At 39.3% G+C, this 24,714-nt stretch overlaps 1 protein-coding gene across 14 annotated transcripts in view; it reads left to right on the plus strand.

The window, feature by feature from the left end:
* The window catches only part of MYO6 (myosin VI), a 162,253-nt gene that overhangs the window by 14,635 nt on the left and 122,904 nt on the right, over nucleotides 1-24,714 (plus strand). Inside the window, exon 1 of one of the 14 annotated variants that reach the window (XM_027550969.1) lies at nucleotides 16,851-17,089. The exons of the other annotated variants lie outside the window; for them this stretch is intronic. The gene's annotated coding sequence lies outside the window, so the exon portion shown is untranslated. Of the gene's footprint in view, nucleotides 1-16,850; nucleotides 17,090-24,714 lie in introns of those variants that run through there. 14 annotated transcript variants of the gene reach the window in all.

A 24,714-nucleotide genomic window follows, 5' to 3' on the forward strand; every position in this document is an offset into this window, starting at 1 on the left:
ATTTCTCAAGAGGCAGATCAGGTGGTCTGGTATTCCCATCTCTTTCAGAATTTTCCACAGTTCATTGTGATCCACACAGTCAAAGGCTTTGGCATAATCAATAAAGCATAAATAGATGCTTTTCTGGAACTCTCTTGCTTTTTCCATGATCCAGCAGATGTTGGCAATTTGATCTCTGGTTCCTCTGCCTTTTCTAAAACCAGCTTGAACATCAGGAAGTTCACGGTTCACATATTGCTGAAGCCTGGCTTGGAGAATTTTGAGCATTAGTTTACTAGCGTGTGAGATGAGTGCAATTGTGCGGTAGTTTGAGCATTCTTTGGCATTGCCTTTCTTTGGGATTGACCTTTTCCAGTCCTGTGGCCACTGCTGAGTTTTCCAAATTTGCTGGCATATTGAGTACAGCACTTTCACAGCATCATCTTTCAGGATTTGGAATAGCTCACCTGGAATTCCATCACCTCCACTAGCTTTGTTCATAGTGATGCTTTCTAAGGCCCACTTGACTTCACATTCCAGGATGTCTGGCTCTAGGTCAGTGATCACACCATCGTGATTATCTGGGTCATGAAGATCTTTTTTGTACAGTTCTTCTGTGTATTCTTGCCATCTCTTCTTAATATCTTCTGCTTCTGTTAGGTCCATATCATTTGTGTCCTTTATTGAGCCCATCTTTGCATGAAATGTTCCTTTGGTATCTCTGATTTTCTTGAAGAGATCTCTAGTCTTTCCCATTCTGTTGTTTTCCTCTATTTCTTTGCATTGATTGCTGAAGAAGGCTTTCTTATCTCTTGTTGCTATTCTTTGGAATTCTGCATTCAGATGTTTATATCTTTCCTTTTCTCCTAAATGGTAATTTCTTAAAGTCCCAAGTGAAATTCTAAACCATATCAGTAAATTTTTTGTATCTTGTGACATTAAAATTTGTTATTCAGTTTTGCACTTTAAATGGGTCTTCTCCTTGTATGTGATTTCATAATATAATGTAATGGTCATTTGGAACATACTATTTCCCTGAGTTATGCAGACCTTCAAAATATATGTAATCTCATCAAAAAAGTCAAGTGTTTATACTTCTCCAGGATAAGTTGTTTTATGTTCAAGGTGACACATACAGGTTTTCCCAGATTCTGTTTTCATTTGAATTGTATCATTGTTAAGAAATACTGTGAGTTGCTTTCCTTGATGTGACAGGCTTCACTCAGAAAAACAAAACTTGTTTACCAAAAACTCAAGTTTGAGTTTGTTAGTCAAGGTTTGTTAGTCATTCTTTCCAGTGAAAATAGCGTTTCATGAAAAAACATCAGTTCCTGAAGACGCTAACTCAGACACTCTTGTGAATGTTTTCCTTGGGGCAACACTGTACTTTGTTTTAGGGTGGAAGTAATTTGTGCACCATCCCCGTGTATATGACAGATTTATATTTGAGGATCAAAATATCATAAAGTTGGGGCTTCTCTGGTGGCTCAGTGGTAAAGAATCTACCTGTCAATGTAGGAGATGAAGGTTTGATCCCTGGGTGGGGAAGCTCCCCTGGAGAAGGAGATGGCAACACACTCGAGTATTCTTACCTGGAGAATCCCATGGAAGAGGGGTCTGGCAGGCTACGGGCCACAGGGTCACAAAAGAGTCAGAGTGACTTGACAACAACAGCAACAACTTTGGAGGTATTATTTTTTTATTGAAATATAGTTGATTTACAATATTGTATTACTGTTGCACAGCAAAGTGATTCAGTTATATATATACACTGCTGCTGCTAAGTCACTTCAGTCATGTCCGACTCCGTGTGACCTCAGAGACAGCAGCCCACCCGTCTCTGTGATTCTCCAGGCAAGAACACTGGAGTGGGTTGCCATTTCCTTCTCCAATGCTTGAAAGTGAAAAGTGAAAGTGAAGTCGCCCAGTCGTGTCCGACCCTCAGCGACCCCATGGACTGCAGCCTACCAGGCTCCTCCGTCCATGGGATTTTCCAGGCAGGAGTACTGGAGTGGGGTGCCATTGCCTTCTCACATACATATATTCTTTTCCATTGTGGTTTATCGTAAGATACTGAATATAGTTCCCAGTGTTAAACAGTAGGACCTTGTTTATCCATTCTGTGTATGAAAGCTTGTATCCGCTAACCCCAGCCTCCCCTCCATCCCTCCCCCAGCTCCCTCCCCATTGGCAGCCTCCTGTCTGTCCTGTGTGTCTGTGAATCTGTTTCATAGATGGGCTCAGATGGGTTAGTTTGTGTCATATTTTAGATTCCACATGTTAGTGATGTCATGTGGTATTTGTTTTTGTCTTTCTGACTTACTTCCTTGGTATGATAATCTCTAGTTTCACATCAGAGGTTAAATGAGGCAGCCTCCTTTTTACTGTGGCAGCCGTGACCGTTAGTACGGTTTGGTTCCCCTGCCTTGATTCTAGCTAAAGTGGTAGAAGTTTTACCCATCATTGGTTCTGCATTATTAGGGCAAATGCCTTAGTATCACTTTGAAAGTTGTTTTGCTGTGTTGACTGCGAGGGTCTCAGAATCTCCAGCAGTCCTTTGGCCACACTTGGAGAACTGCTGGTCTGGATCATTGCCCACTGGAGTTGTGTGTTCAGGTTTTCTGTAGACCTGACGTGGAGATGCCTGGAGAGTTAGAATTAGACATTCAGTTCAGTTCAGTTGCTCAGTCATGTCTGACTCCTTGAGACCCCATGGACCTCAGCACGCCAGGCCTCCCTGTCCATCACCAACTCCCAGAGTTTACTCAAACTCATGTCCTTTGAGTCAGTGGTGCCATCCAACCATCTCATCCTCTGTCGTTCCCTTCCCCTCCAGCCTTCAGTCTTTCCTAGCATCAGACGTTACCTTCAAGTTAATTTAATTCATACTCCTTGTCAAGAAGTTGAGGAATTGCAGCACTATTTACAGTAGCTAGGACGTGGAAGTAATCTAAATGTCCATCCACAGAGGAATGGATAAAGAAGATGTGGCACATGTATACCATGGAATATTACTCAGCTAAACAAGGAATGATACTGGGTCATTTTTAGTGATGTGGCTGGACCTAGAGTCTGTCATACAGAGTGAAGTAAGTCAGAAAGGGAAAAACATGTGTCATGTATTAATACATATATGTGGGATCTAGAAAAATAGTACAGCTGAACCTCTCTGCAAAGCAGAAAGAGACACAGATGTAGAGGACAAATGTGTGGACACCAAGGGAGTCGGGGAGGTGGTAAACTGGGAGAGTGGGATGGACGAATGTGCGCTGCCACGTGTGAAATGCATAGCTAGTGGGAACCTGGTGTGTGGCTCAGGGAGCTCAGCTCAGCGCTCTGTGGCCATCTAGAGGGGTGGGGTGGAAGTTGGGGGGGTGCATGAGGGGTAGGGGCGGGCTGGGGACTCCTCCAAGGGGGAGGGCATATACGTAAAGATACAGCTGCCTCACGTTACTGTACAGTAGATACTAACACAACATTGTGAAGCAACTATGCCGCTACTGCTGCTGAGTCGCTTCAGTCGTGTCCGACTCTGTGTGACCCCACAGACGGCAGCCCACCAGGCTTCCCTGTCCCTGGGATTCTCCAGGCAAGAACACTGGAGTGGGTTGCCATTGCCTTCTCCAGTGCATGAAAGTGAAAAGTGAAAGTGAAGTCGCTCAGTTGTGCCGACTCTTAGCAACCCCATGGACTGTAGCCTGCCAGGCTCATCCGTCCATGGGGTTTTCCAGGCAAGAGTACCGGAGTGGGGTGCCATTGCCTTCTCCCTTTTTTTCAGCTAGTTGGCTATGAAATGGCTTGCTGTGATCAGATGGAAGATTGGGTGAAAAATTAAGATAATTCAGCAATTAATGTCTAATTACTACTAAGAGAAACCTCTATATACCTTAGTAAAAATGAGTATCATCAGCTTAACATTTGAGATGGTGCAGGATATGATTATATAGAAAATCGAAAAATAATTGAGCATCTTTTGGAGTGTATTTCTTTTAAAAATAATTTTATTGTGGAAGGTTTTAAGCGTATTCAGAAAAGAGCGTGTGCACCACTTTGTACCACTCAGATTCAGCAATTAACAGCTCATTGTTAATCTTATTTTACTTTTTAAAAAAAAAAATGATGTATCATCTAGAAGCACTTCAGTTTGTAGGAGAGAATATTTCTTCACACTTCGTACTTAGAGGAATTGATATCTAAAATAAGTCTGAATTCACCTCTCAGGGGCTTTTTCCTAGCCTAACCAACAAAGCCAGAAACAAACCCTCCTCTTTATACCCTGTCATCTCTGTGTTCTTCTGCTTTCTCTTTCCCTTACGAGCAAATTCTCTGCACGCTGTTTTCTGTTCTTCTTCTGTTCACCCTTTTACTCACTGCAGTGTTATTTCTGCTTCAACTGCTCCCAGATCGCCATTGCCCTTCCCGTTTGCAAATCCACCCGCTTACTTTCAGTTGTCAGCCTCTTCTGAACCAGCTGATGATGAGGACAGCGTCTTCTTTTTCAGACTTCTTTCTCCTTTGGTAACGTACTGTCTCCCAGGGTGCTCCCTTTCTGTCTACTCTTCCCAACTGTCCCTTTCTTTTTCATTCATCCTTTAAAATGCCTTGTTTCTGGCCTCAATCCTGTTCTCTTTTACTTAATACTAGTGATTCTCTATTCTGTCAGACGTGGGACCCCCTTTTCAAAACAATTGTAAAACTCCATTTACTACATTGAATTAACCTACACATACATGTATATGCATATGTGTATGCATGTATAATTAAAAATATAGTGATGTTACATAAATGAAGTAATTATTATGTATCACAAATATATTTATATTAAACAATATATATTATATAAATTAAATATATTTATATTAATTACATATTACTACACATACTTCAGTATGTGAAGGCTTAGATACTCTTATACTATAATACAGAACAAAGTAATCCATTGCTAACATCTGTATATAAAACAGTCATGAATGCAGCTACTTCAGTTTAGACTAACATAGAGCTGTGTCATATTGGTGACTCAAATACCATGATCAGCATTGCTCTGTAATAGAATATTCTCCAAAATAAAAAACATCTTCGGTGAGAATCCAGATGAAAGACAGTCTTCTCTCAGTTTATGTGATATTTTATTTCGGGAAAACTCAGTAAATGTTAAAACAGTGCAAAAATATTTTAGATATGATTCTCATCTCTACTGTCTTCTCTAAGTTCGCTACTTATTTTGCCTTCTATGTATCATTAATGGCATCAGAATAATTTGAAGTAAAATGTAAAATGCTCTTTATATCCCTTCCCACAGGAGTCATATCAGTTTGAATTGTCCTTCTAGACCTTTGTTTTGGCTGCATTAATTTTATTGGATCATCACCTTTAATTCATTATTGAGTGATTTCAGGTGAAATACTGAAACTTAAATTGAGTAGAAAATACAAATAATTAGTGAAATAATGAAAATATTTATTCTGATGTAAATTTGCAAATGTGATAGTTGTAAATATATGTAGTTCTTTTAAAAATAGCATATGGTTCACAGATTCCACTCAAATTAATAGTAATTCATTGCAACTGATAACAAATTTACTACAGGAATCGTATTTTGTCTCCACAGGTGTTATATTGTTAGCTTTTTAATGGCCATATGTGTTGCAAAATGCATAAATAAACCTTTTATCTATAGTTTTAGAATATTGAGATCCCAATAATCTGCTCTATTTTGAATATGAGTTTAAATACAAGAATTTTTCTTTATCTTATGAGAGATTTGCCCCAGATGGAGATAATCTAATTTTTACCTTCAAGGAGATTGTGAGTATCAAAATGAACAGAGGTTAGAAGTAAATTATTGCTGTAAGATATGTTAATTAGTTTTCCACAAAGATATACTAGAGAGAGATTGTCATGAAGATACATAAAGAGGTATGTAGTTGAAAAGATGGCCAGAAATAATTTTATCATGTTGTTTATTATTATAGCATTAAATATGTGTTGTGCTCTATTTAGTATCTGCTGGAGTAGGAAACGGCAATCCACCCCAGTATTCTTGCCTGGAAAATTCCGTGGATAGAGAATCCTGGCAGGCTATAGTCCTTGGCATCTACTCTTTTTCATATACCTTTAGTTTTATAGACATTTTCCAGTGACTTATATGTGTAATTGAAAGCAAGATATCTTTTAGTTGACTTTTCTGATTTTTTGATGTCACATTGACAGTTCAGCTGAACCTTGACAGGTAACAATATAAAGAATCTAAGTGTTGTAAAAAATGGTAGCGTAGATAGCTTTGCCTAAGAAATATATAGAAACGTAGACTTAGGAGATATCCATGTAAGTTAGCAATGCTTTTCCTTACGAAAATTTTCTGTGAAAAGGATTCTGCAAAATGCTTTTTTACTGGCCTTTGCTAAAGTGTGTATATATTCCAAGAAATTGATTAATGAACAAAAGGGAAAGAAATGAATGAATGTATGTTTTAACTCACGATACATTTATCTATAATTGTTCCTCATCAGAGCTCCAGTATTTATATTTGGACACCAGATGCTAAATGTTTTCTCTGTGAATAAAATTTAAAGGGAAAAAAATCAGTCAAAATTACAACCTGAACATTAAAATGAAAGCGAAAGTGTTAGTCACTGAGTTGTGTCTGCCTGTTTGTGACCCCATGGACTGTAGCCCGCCTGGTTTCTCTGTCCATGGAATTCTCAGGCAAGAATACTGGAGTGGGTAGGGGGATTCTCTTCTCCAGGAAAGCTTCCTGACCCAGGGATCAAACCCGGCTTTCCTGTCTTGCAGGCAGACTCGGTCTGAGCCATCAGGGAACTCCAAATTGCGTAAGATAAAGAGATTATATCTGAGGAAGAAAAGGTAGTGGTGAGGACATGACTGAAATTAGTTCAGAGACAGCCTGGAGCACTGGGATTCTGAAGGGCTGGGAACTCACAGAGTCACAACCGTGTGTGGAGAAGTCAGCTCTGTTCAGAAGTGGATGAAGTTACAGATGTATTTTTGGTTGGAGAGGCAGAGTATTGAGAAGTTTCACAGCTTATTGCATTTTTTTTTTTTTCCTGTCAGGTAGACATTAGGTCATCACAAGTTTTTGTAAGGTAAAGGTGATATTGGGGCCTTACTGAAATTCCACAGTTGGGAGATGATATATGGACTGTGTTAGGGGTCTTGTGATTTTAGGAAACATACAGATAATTAAAGCAAATTGTCCAATTACCTTGTTCAAGGATTTGGATTTTAATTATATTTACTTGACTTTGCAAAAAAAATTTAAATTAATTCCATGAGGTTAGGAAGTAACTATACATTTATCTATATGCTGTTGCTGCTAAGTCACTTCAGTCGTGTCCGACTCTGTGCGACGCCATAGATGGCAGCCCACCAGGCAGCCCCGTCCCTGGGATTCTCCAGGCAAGAACACTGGAATGGGTTGCCGTTTCCTTCTTCAATGCATGAAAGTGAAAAGTCAAAGTCGCTCAGTCGTGTCCGACTCTTAGCGACCTCATGAACTGCAGCCTACTAGGCTCCTCCATCCATGGGATTTTCCAGGCAAGAGTACTGGAGTGGGATGCCATTGCCTTCTCCGCATTTATCTATATATGTCTCTTAAAAACAGAGTAAGAAATGGTCATGATTATGACATAGAATCTGTAAAAAGTAAAATAATACCATTGGTGAAAATACTATGCTAGTGATGGTAGTGAAAGGGGAGAATGAAAGAAAGTCTTAGAAACTTGAAATTTCATATTCTGGGAGGGCAGGATGTTTATGTATGGAGGGTATTATAAACACTTGATTGAATTTGCCCAAATTTTGTATAAAATTATGTCTATTCCTCCAGTTATAATAAATAGTAAATAAGAATTCAAATGTTTGGCTTATGAATCCTAAACTTTGCAACTGAACCATTTTGAAGAAACTAGGGTTCAGAATAAGAGCCACATATTTGGAGAAAATTTCAGGGGATTGAAATTGATTAATTGAAAAAGAAGAATAATGATGTGATTCAGACATGTTTTCAAATACAGAAGACAATGATCACTTATCAGACAGCATTTTTTAGTGGAAACAGAGGAAATCTTGCTTGAGTTGCATTCTGAGGGATTTAGACCAGTATGTTAATTCAGGTTCAGTTTCAGTTCAGTTGCTAAGTCATGTCCAACTTTTGTGACCCCATGGACTGCAACATACCAGGCCTCTCTGTCCATCACCAACTCCTGGAGCTTCCTCAAACTCATGTCCATTGAGTCGGTGATGCCATCCAACCATCTCGTCCTCTGTCATGCCCTTGTCCTCCTGCCTTCAGTCTTCCCTAACATCAGGGTCTTTTCGAATGAGTTAGTTCTTTGCATCAGGTGACCACAGTACTGGAGTTTAAGCTGCAGCATCAGTCCTTCCAATGAATATTCAGGACTGATCTCCTTTAGGATTGACTGGTTGGACCTCCTTGCTGTCCAAGGGACTCTGAAGAGTTTTCTCCAACACCATAGTTCAAAAGCATCAATTCTTTGGTGCTCAGCCCCATGAGTCGCAGCACGCCAGGCCTCCCTGTCCATCACCAACTCCCGGAGTTCACTCAGACTCATGTCCATCGAGTCAGTGATGCCATCCAGCCATCTCATCCTCTGTCGTCCCCTTCTCCTCCTGCCCCCAATCCCTCCCAGCATCAGAGTCTTTTCCAATGAGTCAACTCTTCGCATGAGGTGGCCAAAGTACTGGAGTTTCAGCTTTAGCATCATTCCTTCCAAAGAAATCCCAGGGCTGATCTCCTTCACAATGGACTGGTTGGATCTCCTTGCAGTCCAAGGGACTTTCAAGAGTCTTCTCCAACACCACAGTTCAAAAGCATCAATTCTTCGGCGCTCAGCTTTCTTCACAGTCCAACTCTCACATCCATACATGACCACTGGAGAAACCATAGCCTTGACTAGATGGACCTTTGTTGGTAAAATAATGTCTCTGCTTTTGAATATGCTATCTAGGTTGGTCATAACTTTCCTTCCAAAGAGTAAGCATCTTTTAATTTCATGGCTGCAGTCACCATCTGTAGTGATTTTGGAGCCCAGAAAAATAAAGTCTGACACTGTTTCCACTGTTTCCCCATCTGTTTCCCATGAAGTGATGGGACCGGATGCCATGATCTTTGTTTTTTGAATGTTGAGTTTTAAGCCAACTTTTTCACTCTCCTCTTTCATTTTCATCAAGAGGTTCTTTAGTTCCTCTTCACTTTCTGCCATAAGGGTGGTGTCATCTGCATCTCTGAGGTTATGATATTTCTCCTGGCAATCTTGATTCCAGCTTGTGCTTCATGTAGCCCAGCGTTTCACATGATGTACTCTGCATATAAGTTAAATAAGCAGGGTGACAATATACAGCCTTGACCTACTCCTTTTCCAATTTGGAACCAGTCTTTTGTTCCATGTCCAACTGTTGCTTTTTGACTTGCATACAGATTTCTCAGGAGGCAGTTCAGGTGGTCTGGTATACCCATCTTTTTTAAGAATTTTCCACAGTTTGTTGTGATCCACACAGTCAAAGGCTTTCGCATAGTCAATAAAGCAGAAGTAGATGTTTTTTCTGGAACTCTCTTGCTTTTTCTGTGATCCAGCAGATGTTGGCAGTTTGATCTCTGGTTGCTCTGTCTTTCTATCACATAGAGATAATCACTATTGTTGGCATATCGTTGGGTGATCTTCTAGTATTTTTTTTGTGTGTATATGTGTGTGCCTATATATTCTTCACAAAAATGAAATTAAACTCCCCTTCCCCATGTCCTTTTTGGAAAGCCTTAAAAATTACATGCATTTCCATTTTTGTACAATGATTTGGGAAATTTCGTTTATATACCTGGAATTTATGAGTTGGGTCCTCTGAGTATTGTTGCTGTATAAAGAAAAATAACTACCTTTAGATACCAAAGTGTTGTAGCCCTACTTAATAATTACTTGATAACTTAAGGAGATGAATGTCTATTTATAGCCCAAGGCAAATGTGTTCTTATTATGGTATTATAGGTATCATGTAATACATGTTTATTGTTTTTTAATTTCGTATAACAAAATGGTTGTGAATTGTGTATTTTTCTAAGGATATAATTAAAAAGCATGATAATCCAGTATTTTTGCACCAACTGGGATGAATGAATTTATACTAATTTTGTGTGTTAGTTAGTCATGTCCCACTCTTGGCAACCCCATGGACTATAGCCCATTAGGCTCCTCTGTCCATGGGATTCTCCAGGCAAGAATACTGGAGTGGGTTGCCATTTCCTTCTCCAGGGGGTTTTCCTGACCCAGGGATTGAACCTGGGTCTCCTGCATTGCAGGCAGATTCTTTACTGTCTGAGCCACCAGGGAAGCCCAGATATGAATTATAGCCCTGTGCAAATTTAAAGAATTGTTAGATTTCCTTCTTATAATCCAACAGTTTGAAAAAACTTGCCTTTTACTTTTTTTTTTTTAATATTAATAGTGTTTTAATCAATATGGGCTACTTGCTTTTAAGTCATGACCAATTATTCATTGTCTGTTGGCTACTTATGGGCTGAAAAACAAGGTTTTCATGTATCATCTTTATGTTCTCAAGAAAATAGGAACTTAAGTATCCAGTACAGCCCCAGGAATGTTTGTAGTTGCTTTACATAAAGAAAAACAAAAAAAGCTATAATTAGGAAATAATTTTTAACCTCACACTTTGTAAACCAAATTCTCTAACTGTTATTTATGCATTTATGCTGTTAATTCACATTTGGATGATAATCTTTAGTCCTTTAAGACTCTAGAACTTAATTTATCCATCTCCCTATCCATTCACTAATTGTTGGCACCAACTGTGTCTGAGGAACCTTGCTAGGTGTCAGACACTGAATCAGGATGAATTCTGCTCACCACCGTTTATAATATGCCATATAAAGAGCTGCTGCTGCTAAGTCGCTTCAGTCGTGTCCGACTCTGCGACCCCATAGACGGCAGCCCACCAGGCTCCCCCGTCCCTGGGTTTCTCCAGGCAAGAACACTGGAGTGGGTTGCTGCCTTTTACTTTTGACATTCTTTTTATTTGCGTAACTTTATGCCACCAAATTGCTGATACCCTTTTAGATTTTTTTTAAAACCAGTGTTAGAGAATGAATGTAAGTAGTATTTTACGTGGCTATTGACATCTATAAATATTGAAATATACTGAAGCATCATGGGTGTTTCGTTTTTTACCTTTCAAAAAATGGCTTCTTAAGTAATGGTTAGAATTTTGTGGTGTAATTTAGAGAAACCAAGTTTTCCCCTTTGCCTTTTTTTCAGAGCTAAGTCTTGCAGCTTGTAGAATCTTAGTTCCCCAGACAGGAAGTGAACCTGCACCCTTGGAGTCCTAACCACTGGACGGTCAGGGAATTCTCTCCCTTTATCCGTTAACATCCCCTCTTCCCTGAAACCTTGGGGGATTATTTTGCTCTAAACTGTGCAAGAGTGATGCTTAGTATTATCATTTATACAAGGTAAAGGAGGTGCTGTTTTGCAGTCCTTAGTTTCTGTCCCAAGAGACCATGTGCTCTCTATAGTAAATATGATCCTTGCAGGACTTGAAGCTGTGGCTGCTGGGTTGCCAGTGGTCAGGCTGGAGGCTGCACAGCTGCTGGACTGAGCAAATTCCTGTCTGGTTATCAGCAGGTAGGGAAGAGTGCCTGCAGGTCAGCTCTGGGTCGGGAGTCCAAACAGAAGGTGCTGCTGCCTGGGCTCCGGGCGTGGGGGCTGGGCTGGACTTGGTCCCTGGATGCTTCGAATGGGATAGGTTGGCAACTGTCCAGATCGGACATATACCTTCTCGGGTTCCAGGCCTACCTTGGCTTGTCTTCCGGCAGCATGCAGAGAGCAGCACCCAGTGGATGCCTGGCCCTGCAGGAGACCCGTCTCCTGCCCTGAGAGCCTTGCTGCTGATCTGTGGCCCATTTGTGAGTGCTGTGACCTCTGGGAGGTCAGGAGGTGCACGTGACCTGTCAAAAGGATCCTCTCCTTTTCCAGTTAGGCTGTTCGAGGCTCGAGCTTTTTCGGTTGTTATTCGTTAATGTTATTTTGTTATTGGTTAACAGTTTTGGTGTTTAGCAATACATTTGTTTGAGGGACTATGGCTTGTGTCAGAAATTCTTAGGACTACTTTTATAGACCCGTGAAGGTGGCTTTTAAATGGCCTTAACTCATGCATTTGTGGGAACAGTAACATTCGCAAGTAGTTTGAGTCCTGACCTGCAGAGCACATTGGCTGTCAGCTGCTCAGTCGTGCCCGCCTCTTTACGACCCCATGGACTGTCCTCTGTCCATGGGCTTCGCCAGGCAAGAATACTGGATAGAGTGGGTTGCCATTTCCTTCTCCAGAGCACAGTGGAGTTTTGTTTTATTTTCCTAGAATGTGTAGCATGCCGCTGCTTTAAGGTTTTGTTCTGCTCGGCTTTACTCTGTTTAGAATGGGTCTCCTTTGTCCTGGTCCTTGTCCTTGCTGTGTCCCCCACCCCAGTCTCACCCAGTCCCTCCCCCTTGAATTCTCTCAGCACTTCTTTTAAGTGTTTCTCTGCAACACTTTTATTTACCTGGTTTATTTACCTGGTCTTTCTCCTTCAGTGAGTTGTGAACACTAGGTTTATTCTTGTGTGTTTAGGACCTAAGACTTGGCCCTGTTTTATTAGATGCTCAGTAAATGTTTATTCAGTGAATAATTGAATCACAAATTTGGACTGCAGATATATTGTCTGCTTCTTTGAAAAAGTTTTTTCTCCAAGTAGAAATTCTAGGTCATCTTGTCAACCTAAAACCTCTTAGAAAATTACTTTAAAGATAACTTAAAAAAAATTTCCTGATTATTAAAGCAGGTGAGATTGGGATAGTCAAGGGTTTAATGAACCCAGGTACCTATAATATTGCTTAAAAAAAAGAAAAGCCTTGAAACTAATGGTAACGGTAAGAAAGATCTGTTTAAGGAAGGTGAGACTTCAGCTCAAAGAACCCTTTCTTTAATAATTTGGAGGATGTGGTGCAGGATACATGGTGGAGACCAGGTCTGCTTGTTTGCATAACTGTTAGGGTTTGATCAATCATTTTGAAAAATTAGAAAGCTAAATGTAGTAATTTGCGCATATTCTGCCTTTTGACCTGCATCCTGAAGTTTTGTGTACTATTTTTCTTGGCCTGAACAAGTTTACCAAGTAAGAAAGACTGTTGTAAACACACATACATGTATAGAACCAGTTAGAGTTTCCATACAATTTGTTATGTTTTTAAATGAAAGTTACTTTAAAGATAACTCTTTTCTTTCTATTATAAAAGCAGTCACTATCCTTCAGAAAACTTGAAAAATATGAAATGTGTAAAGGAGAAAAGAAAACTCATTTATAATGGCACCAATTAGAAACAAGAAGTATTCATACTTTAATATACATATTTTTAAAACTTTATTAATTAACTCTTATTGTGAAATCAGGTAAGTATTATGCTGCACTTTCTCTTTTCCTAATTAATGGTAATTTGTCCTACATTTATTTTGGAGCATGGTTGAACAGTTATTTTAAAACTGTAATATTTAATCATTTTCGTTTTATCACACAGTAAAGTCTGATAGTTTGGATTGTTATTAGGGAAATTTTATTTTTTAATTCCTCCATACTCTTTTTTTTTTTTCCTTTTGGCTATGCCACACAGCATGTGGGATCTTAGTTCCCTGTCCAGGGATTGAACCCATGTCCCCCACAGTGGAAGTGCAATCTTAACCACTAGGGAAGTCCCATTTCCACTACTCTTTTTTTAAAAAATAATTTATTTAGTTATTTTTTGGCTGTGCTGGGTCTTCATTGCTGCATGCAGGCTCTCTCTAGTTGCAGCAGTTGGGGGCTGCTCTTGGCTGAGGGCTTGGGGGTCACATTTTGGTGGCCGCTCTTGTGGAGCAGGGACTGTAGGCTCCTGGGCTCTGTAGTTGTGGCTCACGGGCTTCATTGTTCAGCGGCATGTGGAATCTTCCCGGAGCAGGGATGGGACCCATGTCCCCTGCTTTGGCAGTCAGTTTCCTAACCACTGGACCACCAGGGCAGTCCTCCTCTGCTCTTTAGTAAAGCCTCATAACATTTTTTTGAGTAATATCTTTTTCAGTGTATTCATTTTAATCAACTAGCAAGTGATTTGCCACAACAAAACAGTATACTTCCAGCTGACATTCCCATGGACACCACCTTTTCTCCCTCTAGAAACCAAGCCTTGTTTTCAGTTTGGTGTGTATACTTCTGTTTCTTTTAGTGTTATTTATAGTTTTATGCTTGTCATTTTGTGTGTGTTTTGTGTATTTTGACATGAGTACTCTGCAAAATGTTTTTCAGTTTTGTTTTTTCATGTAACCACATGACTTACGTGGCCATGTTGGAAGGTTAGATCTACTTTATTGCTTTTAATTTGATGGTTTTCCGTAGTCCAGGCATTATGTAGTTGTTCAGCTATTTTCCTTATTGCTAGATACTTAGACGGTTTGTAGTTTTTCTCTCTTACTTATAATGCTATAGTGAATAGCCTTGGTGTATCCTAAGAAGTGCTGATTCAGAGAATTTACCACTCCGTAGAAGAACTTGATGTTACTGGATTTTAATTTTTAATCAGTGTAATGCGTGAAAAAAAGTATCTTGTTTAATTTTATGTAATAATATCTTTCTTAAGGGGAAATATCAGAATTTAATGAAAAAGATGGGTGATAAAATGTGGATTTCTGGTGTAATTCTTTACAGAGACATGTCTGGCTATTTGAAATACAGACTTGGTGTTTGAAAGGTAAAAAAAAAATTGTTTTGAATTCATCATTTTGTATAAAGAAACACTTAACTCCCTACCCCCAATTCATTTTAGTTAGTTTAGGTTTCATTTGACTTGAGCTAAAACACAGGGACAAAAGTATTTTTTGCCTTTCAGTTTTTAGAATCAAATGTTTTAAAGTCTTAAGACCTTGAGAAATGTCCTCAAACTTAAAAAGGTGCAGTTTGTTTAATAAAATATGGAATAAAGATATATTTTTGTGTAGAGGAATGGAGAGATAAGAATACATTTTAGTTTGACAAATAGACAAGTAATAAATTTACATTAGAATTCAAATACTGTAATTGAGTGTAGCATTTGCAGTGTTAAGTTTAAGCATTTGTACATGTATCAGTGATTTTTGGTTAGCACTGGCATGATCTATATGATAAGCAAACAGAAACAGATACGAGTATTGTATTAAAAGGACCTGATCATAAAGTCAAAGAAGGTGATGGCACCCCACTCCAGTACTCTTGCCTGGAAAATCCCATGGGCGGAGGAGCCTGGTAGGCTTCAGTCCATGGGGTCACTAAGAGTCGGACATGACTGAGCGACTTGACTTTCACTTTTCACTTTCATGCATTGGAGAAGGAAATGGCAACCCACTCCAGTATTCTTGCCTGGAGAATCCCAGGGACAGGGGGAGCCTGGTGGGCTGCCGTCTATGGGGTCGCACAGAGTCGGACACGACTAAAGCGACTTAGCAGCAGTGGCAGCAGATCATAAAATACCCAGCTAAGTGTGTAAATAGTCCCCTCTGACATGAATTTTACTTTTTTTTAAGTGTTTTTCTGTCTCCATTATTTATGGTAGTCAAAGCCTAAAGCATCTTACACATACTGTACAGTACATTTTCTAGTGTATTTTATGATTTCTTAAGAATTGAGCAGCAAATGAATTGTTTACTTCTTTTTAAGGTGTTTAGTTTCATATGACTGATATTGGTTTAGTGAATATAAATAATAGGAATAGCTCTGCCTACACTTTTCTTATTTCCTGGTGGAAAAAAATAATGCTTTAAAAAAGAACCAGAATAAAAGGTAATCTTTCCCCTGTGTTTTTGACTGCCAGTTAACTTTCTTGAATTACTTTTAAAAATTTGATTTTTATTTTATATTGGAGTATAGTTGATGTAGTTGTGTTAGTTTCAGGTATACAACAATACCTTTGTTAATTAAGTTCTTATTAAAAATGCTTTTTTAAAAAAGATGAGCACCTTTATTTATTTCTTTTTAAATTTTTATTTTGTATTGGGGTATAGCCAGTTAACAATGTTGTGATAGTTTTAGGTGAACAGCAAAGGGATTCAGCCATACATGAAAATATATCCGTGCTCCCCCAAGCCGCTTTCCCATCCAGGCTGCCACATAACATTGAGCAGAGTTCCCTGTGCTGTACCGTAGGTCCTTGCTGGTTATCCATTTTACATACAGCAGTGTGTACATGTCCATCCCAGACTGCCTAACTATCCCTTTCCCCTGGCAACCATATGTTAATTTTATAAGTTTTGTGAGCCTCAAGATAAGCACTTTTAAAGCCAGTAGTTGTCTTTCATTGTAATACTTTATTGTAATGTGTCAGTTTTACTTCAGAAACCATTTTGTGATGTTTGTCAACATTTCTGGGTAATGGTAAAACTCATTTTTAAATTAGGACACTGTGAACGTGTGATGTTAAAACTCCACTTAAGCATATTACCAATTTTTTGTTCTTTACGGAGACAAGATATGTTCCGTAGAGATGAACTAGTAATGACACATACCTGCTTTCTTGAAAACTTTTAGCATCTGACACTATCATTTGTTCAGATTCTAACCTTAACATACAGCTGTTTAGTCATTTGGATTGAAGAGGGCGTTGGCTACATTATTTGATCAACAAATATTTAATAATTCCCTACATACGATACATTCAGTGCTGGCAGTATATGAATAGGCAGGACACGGAAACAGAACTCTAAGTAAAGAGGTTAAAATTTAACAAAGCACGAAACAAAACAGAAACTGACGCTGTTCTGTAAAGCTGAAAGCAAATCTAGAGGAAGGGACACCTGATTGTGAGGATTATCAGGGAGGAGTGCTTTACTTGATTCTTGAAGCTGTGAATAGAAGTAAATGACACATGAATGAAATGAAGACTGTAGGGAAAGGGGAGTGTGAATTGCGTGTGTGTGGATGGGCGACTCTTCAACGTGTTTGGGGAGCAGAATACATGAGATGTGTCAAAGCGACCCCAGCAGAAGTTGACCTGTTCAGGCTGGTGAAAGGGAGATCGTCCAGGCTTCCCAGGTTTGCAGGATTGTATGTGTTTCTTCTAGTGTCACTTGGAGAAACTGTTTCTTTGCAAGATAAGATAAGACAAAGGTACGGGAGGGTGAGGCGTCACCTAAACCACCGGAACAAATGAGCAGCAGTGCTGTAGTTCAGTGAGACTAATTATTCTGAGCAGCCTCACTCCAAATATTACAAAGTGCAGGGTGGCTGATGGCGGAGGTCACTTTGCGGTGGGTTTCCCAGTTCTCTGGCTTAAATGGAATTTTCATAAACGCATTTGCTTTGCATTTGGATCTGAATTTGTGCTGGGCATTTTGTTGGATGTTAGTGATAGGTTGAAATACAATTCATATTCATTAATTACCTTAATTTGTATCCGTTTAAAATAGCTTTATGTTGTAGTTTTATTTTGGTTTCTGTCTCTTCCTTACCCTTATATTCAAGGTGACGGTACTCACTCTTCTTCCGCAGAATCTTGGTGTGTTTTTTTTTTTTTAAACTTTTCTCTATAGCTGGTTAGAAAGAAAAGTAGAAAGATGACTTATGGTTTATCATTTAAATCTGGTGGTGGTTACAGAGCTCTCATTTCCCCTTGCCCGCCGTCATTCAGTTTTCAGTGCTGAGTGAGTTGCTGTTTTCCTGGCCAGTGTGTGTTGCCCTGGTTGTTCAGCTTTCATCCTTGCTGATAGCCCATCCTGAGATTCATGTTTCTCTTCTCTTCTTTCCCTTTCCCCTTTTCAGCCTGTTTTCCACCTGTCCTTGTTTCCTTGCCCCATGTCTATTATTTCTGTGCTAACTATCTCTTAAGCTGAAAATAGAGATTCTCTGTTTGTCTGACCAAGGGTTCTGGCTGTCTTCATGAACCTCTCTGAAGTGGATTTGCTGCAAACCTAGCTTTTCCCAAAGAACAAGCCATAGTCTTAGATATCCTCTGGGGGTTTTTTACTTTTTTAGTCTTGCTTTCCTCAAAGTGCCTCTGGTTTTCTCCCAAAGCTTTGGTTTTCTCTGTCCTTTGGGAAACTGCCTGCTGGCATAGGTTCTTGTTTTGATTTCAGATGAGAATTTCTGATTGGATGCACTGACCTGGGAACCCCACTTGTGAAATTAGGACATTGAAACAGCCTTGGTTTCAGCGTGCCTCCATCTCTCCTGCGTTTTGGTGGAGCCCTTTATTGTGCTAATGGAATATTTTACAGAGGGGTGTGCTGTGTGTGCTCATTCACTTCAGTCAGGTCTGACTCTCTGCGACGACACCATGGACTGCAGCCCGCCAGGCTCCTCTGTCCTTGGGGATTCTCCAGGCAAGGATACTGGAGTGGGTTGCCATGCTCTCCTCCAGGGGATCTTCCCAACCCAGGGATCGAACCCACGTCTCTTTAAGTTTCCCACATTGGCAGGTGGGTTTTACCACTAGCACCACCTGGGAAGCCCCTTACAGAGGGGTATTTCCACCCTAAGATGGCATCTCATAGCTGTCCTCCCTGCGTCAGTGGTGTGGACACATGCCATAATCAGACAAGGCCTGGGGCTGTGTCAAGAGGTCAATAAAATCGATTATTTTGACAATAGCAGTAATTCTCTCCTACTCAAGTCTAGGATCTACCCATCTGTGGTCATTTTTATTATCATTTAGCGTTCACTAGCCGTTTTGAGAGAGTTAGAAATTTCTCATCTAGACTGGAACACAGTTACATGATCTTGACTCATATTTGTGAATCTCCTAAGTCGGGGACAGAAGAAGGCAGGCATCAGATGTGTTTAAGGGCGGCATCAGATTTCTGCTGTAAGGTGAAGGACCGGGTGGAAAAAGTTGGGATGCGATTCTTGTTCATCAGAGTTTGCCTTCAGTAGGGCCCTGGAGGAAAGACCGTCTACATAAGTGGTTAAGATATCCTGAAGGGATGTATTTATTTGAGGGGTTGGGAGGGAAGTTTGAAATAACTAGGGCTGGGCACAGAGAAATGGAGGTGAAGCTGAAGCCAGACATAGTGTAATAAAATCAGTCTGGGGAAAACCAGCAGACCACAGGGTGTGACAGTAAGAAGAAGACCAGAGAGGGAGAAAGGTTCCTACTTTAGGAGGCAAAGAAAAAGAGAATGGAGCTGGGAAAGAAAGTACCAGCCAACTTGAGATGGAAGAGTACTCATATTTCTGTGGTTTGAAACCATTATAGAGAAAGTGAAAGCTACCTGCTGTTTAATTTGTTAATCCTTGGAACTGGGAGGAGAGACCCACAGTTAACAGTGTAGGGGTCCGTCTGTAACTCTATGTGTTAATACTCAGTGCATTCTTCTGTCCTCCAAATATGTATTTTTCATCAAGTAAATGTAAATTTTCATTTATTTATCTAGTGGCTTACCCAGTAACTATTTCATTGAGTGCTAACCATGAGATTTTCCCCAAGTTAATCATTTGAAACACAGAGTAGCAATCTTTCTCATCATGAAGAAGAAAGTCATAACTCAGTAACTGGAAGTTCTGCTAAAGTGCCTTCTTTGGGGGAAAATAGAATTGTGTAGTAATTAAGATCACAAATTTTTAGCTTGTCAGATTTGTGCATCTTTTTCTTTGTGTTTCATCTTCCTCCCTCCCCCCCACGTTTAAAGTTCTTCCCTGTTCTGAGGTCATAAAGATAATCTCCTGTAAAACTTCCAGAAGCTTTATTGTTTGCTTTTCACATATAGATTTGTAGCTTACCTGTATATAATTTTTGTGTTTGATGTAAAGTAGGTATGAAATTTCATTTTTTCCCAGACGTGTTTCTGTTTTTCTAGCAGCATTTGTTGAAAGGGGAACCTGCCCCCTGCGTTGCTTACTCCTCTGGGTTGCTGCTTTTGTTGTTAAGCAGGTGTGCATGTATGCTTCCTGGTGCTCGGATCTGTGGTGTTCCATTGGTCTCTTTGCCCATGTTCCATTCTCACACTGTCTTGTAGCTTTATAATAAATCTTACCTTCCCATCTCATTCTTCTCAAAGATGTCTTGGCTATTCTTGGCCTTCACATTTCTGTATAAATTCTAGAATCAGGTTGTGAAGTCCTAAAAAAAAGACCTATTGGAATATTAGTTGGGATGCATTGAACGTAGAGGTCACTGAAGAGAACTGACATCTACACTGTTGAGTCTTTAGTGTTGAGTCTTTTCGTCTAGGATCATAACGTGTTGCTTTATTTAGGCCTTTGTTAATTCCTCATGATGGTATTTTATAGTTTGCTCTGTAATAGTCTTACTTGTGTGTGTTTTTCTTTTTTAACTTTAATCTCAGACTTTCATAAAAGTTTTTTTTTTCTTTTTCTTTTTTAAATTTTATTTTTAAACTTTACAGTATTGTGTTAGTTTTGCCAAATATTGAAATGAATCCGCCACAGGTATACATGTGTTCCCCATCCTGAACCCTCCTCCCTCCTCCCTCCCCATACCATCCCTCTGGGCCGTCCCAGTGCACCAGCCCCAAGCATCCAGCATCGTGCATCGAACCTGGACTGGCAACTCGTTTCCTACATGATATTTTACATGTTTCATTGCCATTCTCCCAAATCTTCCCACCCTCTCCCTCTCCCACAGAGTCCATAAGACTGTTCTATACACCAGTGTCTCTTTTGCTGTCTCGTACACCGGGTTATTGTTACCATCTTTCTAAATTCCATATATATGCGTTAGTATACTGTATTTATGTTTTTCCTTCTGGCTTACTTCACTCTGTATAATAGGGTCCAGTTTCATCCACCTCATTAGAACTGATTCAAATGTATTCTTTTTAATGGCTGAGTAATACTCCATTGTGTATATGTACCACAGCTTTCTTATCCATTCATCTGCTGATGGGCATCTAGGTTGCTTCCATGTCCTGGCTATTATAAACAGTGCTGCGATGAACATTGGGGTACATGTGTCTCTTTCCCTTCTGGTTTCCTCAGTGTGTATGCCCAGCAGTGGGATTGCTGGATCATAAGGTAGTTTTATTTCCAGTTTTTTAAGGAATCTCCACACTGTTCTCCATAGTGGCTGTACTAGTTTGCATTCCCACCAGCAGTGTAAGAGGATTCCCTTTTCTCCACACCCTCTCCAGCATTTATTGCTTGTAGACTTTTGGATCGCTCCACCAGAAAATTACTAGAACTAATCAATGATTATAGTAAAGTTGCAGGATATAAAATCAACACACAGAAATCCCTTGCATTCCTATACACTAATAATGAGAAAACAGAAAGAGAAATTAAGGAAACAATTCCATTCACCATTGCAACGGAAAGAATAAAATACTTAGGAATATATCTACCTAAAGAAACTAAAGACCTATATATAGAAAACTATAAAACAGTGGTGAAAGAAATCAAAGAGGACACTAATAGATGGAGAAATATACCATGTTCATGGATTGGAAGAATCAATATAGTGAAAATGGGTATACTACCCAAAGCAATTTATAGAAAAGTTTTAAGAACAGTGTTCTTTACAAAAATTCCTGTATTTTACAAAAATATCCTTTACCGAGATTCCCTAAATGAACACCTTACCACATTTTCTTTATTCCCCTCATAATGCTTACAGACAGAACCCTGTTCCTTTACCCCTAAACACTTCTGTATATATTTCCTAATAACCAAATGTTATCTAAAATTTTCAGATCATAATCAGAGTTCATGCATAGCAAAAATAAACCCCAGATCCTAAGTTGTATTTGGTCATCAAGTTGCTTTAGTCTCCTGTCATCTTTCTTTGTATTTCATGACCTTAAAATTTTTGCATAATTCAAGCTAGCTCTTTTGCATGAAGTCTCTCAGTTTACGTTTGTCTAATGTTTTCTCATGGTGGGATTTAGGCCGTACGTTTTCAGAAGGGGTATGAAGTACTGACTAGAATTTTGATCATTTGATTAAGGTGGTATCTGTCACTTTACATAGAAAGTTACTGTTTCTGGTCTGTAATTAGGTATCTATGGGGGGATGGACATATTCTAAAATAGATTTATTCCTCGGTATTTGGTGCTATTATAAATGGTATCTCAGAAATTGTTTTTTAAAGATTTTTTTTATTGTGGACCATTTTTTAAGGAGTCTTTATTGAATCTATTACAATACTGCTTCTTGTAATCATGAGGCATGTGGGATCTTAGTTCCCTTACCAGGGACTGAACCCATGCCCCTTGCATTGGAAGGCAAAGTCTTAACCACTGTACCTCCAGGGAAGTCCCTGGAAATTTTTAATTTTTAAACTATTGTTCATGTGCAAAAATGTCATCCACTCAGTACATTGATCTTTATTTCACACATTTACTTAACTCAGTTATTGTTCCTATAATTTATCTGTAGATTTGAAAAGTATCTTTTTGTATATAGTCAGGTCTGAAAATAAGATTTTTATTGTTTCTTTTCCACCCTCCATGTCTTTTGCTTTTTCCTTGCCTTACTGAATCTGCTAAGACCTCAGCTAAAATGGTGAGGTGGTGGTAACAGGCTCCCTTATTACACAGTGTCTGTTTTTAAAGGAGAAACTTTCTGTGTTTAACCAATACATATCATTTTTCTTTTTTCATAGTTGGTTAGATCAAAGTAAGGAATTTATGTTTTCTTCCTAGTTTTCTGAGGGTCTCTTTTTTTTAAAAAAAATCACAATTGACTGTTGAATTTTACCAGGTGTTTGTAGTGTAAATGAATCCTAATAGTTGATTAAAAAAAATTCAAGTTTACAGAGGTATAGTTTACATACAATAAAATTCAATTTTCAAGGAGTATAGTTTAAGATTTAGAATAGCTCCCTTTCCTCCCAAAGTGCCCCATCCTCAGCTCATGATCCCCTCCACAATCTGATTCCTGTTATTTTAAATTCATTTTGCCTGTAAATGCTATCTAACACTATATATTCCTGGTGTCTTGTGTATTTTTTTTTTAATGCTTTTGAGTTTCATTCCTGTTGGCTATCAGCACTTCAGTCTTATTTATTACTGAGTAGTTTTCTATCGTATAGATTTTTGTTTATCTGTTCATCTGTCAATGGTTACTGGAATTGTTTCCAGTTTGTGGCAATTAAAAAAATTGCTGTAAACATTTGGTTATAAGTCTTTGTGTGGCTATTTCTTTTGGGTAAATTCCTAGAAGTAGGATTTCAGATAGTATGGTACACAATATATGAGAGTTCTAGTTGTTCTGCATCCTTGCTAACATTTGGGAGTATCATTTTTAAAAATTTTAACCTTTTTAGCGGATGCATAGTAGTATTTCATTGGGGTTTTAAGGTGTGTTTCTCCTATGATTACAGTGTTGATTATTATTTTCTGTGCTGCTTTTGCCATCCATTATACTTTTGAGTATCTTTTCATTGATTTTTAAATATTGAAACAAAGTTGCATTCTTGGAACAAATGAAATATGGTTGTGATACATTGTACTTTTATTTATTACTGGATTTGGTTTGCTGATGTTTGTTTAGGATTTTTGTATCTATGTTTGTGAATTTTATCATCAAGTTTGCTCTTTCGTCAGGATGAATTGTGGAATTCTTTGCATGAGGGCTGTGTAAAATATGTGTTGGTTTAACTCCTTGACTGTTTTCTTTTGAGAAAATACTGGCTAAATGAAGTATATAAGAAAAGTTGAACTATTTTCATATTTTATGACAAACATGTAGGACTAAAAATTTATTTCTGATGCCAATTTTATTTCTGGAGTATCAAGGTATAGTTAGTTCTGCCAATTCTGTGCGTTGCTCTCTAAATCCCTCTGTGTATCGCAGCATTTATAGAAGGTTTGTTGTGCCCTTGGCTTGAGGATACACATATATGAATCAGATGTCCTCATCATTAGGTGCTTCAGTTTAGGGGGAAGAGCTTAAGTAAACACTAGTATAATAACATTTTCTCATGCTTTATTGGAAGATTTTATGTGGGATAAAGTGGGACCAAATATGAGGAAGAGTGGGGGGAAGAGATTGGGCTGAGGCGGGAGAAGCTTCAGAGAGAGCTGACGCCAGAGCTTTGGTTCTGGAATGATCTTGTCAGAGGAAGCTGATCAAGCAGTGGCTTGGGGAGTATTATGCTTGGGTTGAGGATGGCTGGAGAAGGAGGTGAGAAAAAGTAGTTACCCAAAGAAATAAGCATTTGCCATGCTATTAAAGAAATGAAGACAGTTAAGGCAATGTGATATTCCTTCATATGCAGCGTAGACTTTAACTGAAGACAGTAATGGAAGGTCCTCTGTGTGTTACCACCGGTTCACCCGATGGGCTGAGGGAGGCGGCCGGAGGCTCTGCAGGCTCACTTGCCATCCAGATGACTGGATCAAGGCGCAAGTTGTAATGCGTGTTACGCCTTTCAAACTTGAGCCAGGCTCTGCAGTCCATTGCTGTGTTTCACTGAATCTAAATTCCATCCTGCTGCTGCTGCTAAGTCACTTCAGTTGTGTCTGAGTCTGTGTGACCCCAGAGATGGCAGCCCACCAGGTTCCCCCATCCCTGGGATTCTCCAGGCAAGAACACTGGAGTGGGTTGCCATTTCCTTCTCCAATGCATGAAAGTGAAAAGTGAAAGGGAAGTCGCTTAGTCTTGTCCTACTACTAGTGACCCCATGGACTGCAGCCCACCAGGCTCCTCTGTCCATGGGATTTGCCAGGCAAGAGTACTGGAGTGGGGTGCCATTGCCTTCTCCG

This window comes from Bos indicus x Bos taurus, chromosome 9 (assembly GCF_003369695.1).
Source record: "Bos indicus x Bos taurus breed Angus x Brahman F1 hybrid chromosome 9, Bos_hybrid_MaternalHap_v2.0, whole genome shotgun sequence".
Lineage (NCBI taxonomy): Eukaryota > Metazoa > Chordata > Mammalia > Artiodactyla > Bovidae > Bos > Bos indicus x Bos taurus.